Genomic DNA, 2,580 nt, shown 5'->3' with positions numbered 1-2,580 from the left:
CCCTCTTGCACACGTTCGAGAAACAATATAAAGAAAATTAAGACCTCCAAAAAAGGTCCAAAATGCCCAGCAAAGCAAGTCAATATACATACAGTAAGTATTAAAAATTATACAATTGGATAGAGAGAAAAAAAAAGAAATGAAAAAAACCCAGACCAAATAAAAGGGGACAACATAGAAAAGGCCATGTAAAAACAACTTTATCTCAAAATGCACAAGTTTCCGTAAACTGCTTATATGCATTGTATGGCGTGGCTACTTTTTATATGCGTTTGCTTTTGGTTTTTTGGTTTTTAAAAAAAATCAATAATTTTTTAAAAATAAAATAAATCAAAACAACAACCTCGTTCCTCAAATTTTAGATTTTTTAGATTTTTAATTCATGAATTGGATTCAAGATATTGTATATTGTTCATTATATGCGGCAAGCTGCCCTGAGTCCAATTTATAAAATAAAATAAAAGAAACCCACATCTGGCTAGCATTCACACGCAGGGGGGAATCACTCAGTTGAGGAGGGGGGCATTGAGAGGGTGGGGGGAAATGGCTGAAGATCCCCCCCTCCTTCCAAAGAGCCCGAACCACTGCCCCCCCTCCCCAAATAAACACCAGCTTCAACCAGGGCCTCTTGCTCCATCCCAGCTGCGGAGAAGGTGTGGGGGGGTAAGGAACAATAAGGGGGTCTCCTTGCCTGCTCTTCCTCCCCCAGACCCAAGTGGGCAGGCCCTTGAATCCAGAGCCCTTTGGGTGGGTGGGGGGTGCGTAGGGTGGGTGTTACAAACTACCAACTTGGCAATGGGGCTTCGCTCCCTCTTGAGACCCTCCTGGCTTTTTTGGGGGGGAGGATAAGGCTGGAAATTGCACCCCTTCCAAAGGGGCTTGGCTCTTTGCCACGGCTGGAATTGGGGGGTGGGTGAGAGGTTTAGGGTCCTGAAAAGGGTAGAATTGGGGATGGGAGGGTTGGGATTGGGTGGGTGGGAGGCTTAGGGTCTTGCAAAGGGTGGGATTGGGTGGGACGCTGAGGGTCCTAAAAAGGTCAAAATTGGGAGGTGGGTGGGAGGGTTGGGATTGGGGGGGGTTGGCTTAGGGTCTTGCAAAGAGTGAAATTGGGTGGGGGGGAAGTTAGGATTCTGCAAAATGGGGGGTGGGTGAGAGTTTTAAGGTCTTGAAAGGGTGGAATTGGGTGGGTGGGTGGTAGGGTTGGAATTGGGGGGGAGAGCTGAGGGTCTTGCCAAAGGTGGAATTGGGGGGGGAGGGTTGGAATTGGGGGGTGGGGCTGAGAGTCTTGCAAAGGATGGAATTGGGGTGGGTGGGAGGCTTTGCAGGACCTTAAGCCTCCCACCCACCCCAATTCCATCCTCTGGAAGAGTGGAATTGGGGGGGTCGGAGGCTGAGGGTCCTGCAAAGGGCAAAACTGAGGGGGTGGGAGGGTTGCAATTGTGGGGAGGGGGTTGGAGGCTTAAGGTCCTGCAAGGGGAGGACTTGGGGGGGTGGGAGGGAGTGAGAATTGGGGGGGGGGAGGCTGAGGGGCCTGCCAAGGGGGGAATTTGGGAGGGTTGCAATTGGGGGGTGGGGCGGCTGAGGGACCTGCAAAGCCCCCCCCTGCCCTGGCTCCTCCCCCTCCCGGGGACGCCCCCTCCCCTCCCATTCTCCACAGCCCCCCCCCCCCACAAAGCCTCACCTGCGGGCGGGGCCATGGCTCCTGGGGGTGGGGGTGTCTGTCCCCTTCGCAGCGCGGGCCGGGGCCTCCACCGCCTCCTCCTCAGGCCGGGCCCGGGGCTCTAGCGGGACCCCCTGAGCGGGGCCGGGCGGGCGGCGGGGCCGGGCTCCATGCAAGGCGGCGGCGGCAGCGCCCTGAGGCTGCACGCGGGCCGCTCCTTCCTCCGCCTCCTCCTCCGGCTTGACAGCTCGCGCGGGCGGCTTGCAGCGGCGGCGGCGGCGCGGCTCTACCGCTGCCTCCGGCTTTGCGCGCATTCCCGCTTTGCGGCCGCCGTTGCCGCCGCCGCCGCCGCCGCTGGGTCGTTCCAGCTGCGGCCCGGGCAAACAGCGCCGGCAGCTACAGCGGCGGCCCTCTGGCGGCTCCTGCTGGCCGCCGTGCGAATTGCAGCCGTGCTCAGCGAGGCATTGGAGGGGGTGAGGAGGGAGAGGGGAGAACACAGAGGTCGCGCGCGCGCGCACACGCACCCGAAACATAGGTTAAAAAAAAATAGGAGGCAGCATTCGATAATAGTAGATGTACCTAGAAGAATATAGTATATATACTGTCCAATTGTCTTTCCTTATCTCATATATATATTTTCTCTCCTTCCCTTCTCCTTCTCTTCTTTCTTACTTTCTATCTTGATATATATTACTTAATGTCTATTTTCTTTCATATGTATTGTATATTGGACAAAGAATAAATAATAATAATAAATAATAATAGTTGATGGGCAGATGGAAGGAAGGGAGGGAGGGAGGGAAGGAAGGAAGGAAAGATGGATGGAGAGAGATATGGGTCGATAGGTAGGTAGGTAGGTAGGTAGGTAGGTAGGTAGGTAGGTAGGTAGATAGATAGATAGATAGATAGATAGATAGATA

The sequence above is a fragment of the Erythrolamprus reginae genome, chromosome 10 (assembly GCF_031021105.1).
Source record: "Erythrolamprus reginae isolate rEryReg1 chromosome 10, rEryReg1.hap1, whole genome shotgun sequence".
NCBI classification, from domain to species: domain Eukaryota; kingdom Metazoa; phylum Chordata; class Lepidosauria; order Squamata; family Dipsadidae; genus Erythrolamprus; species Erythrolamprus reginae.
The sequence above is the reverse complement of the archived record's forward strand: the minus strand, read 5'-3'. Positions refer to the sequence as shown.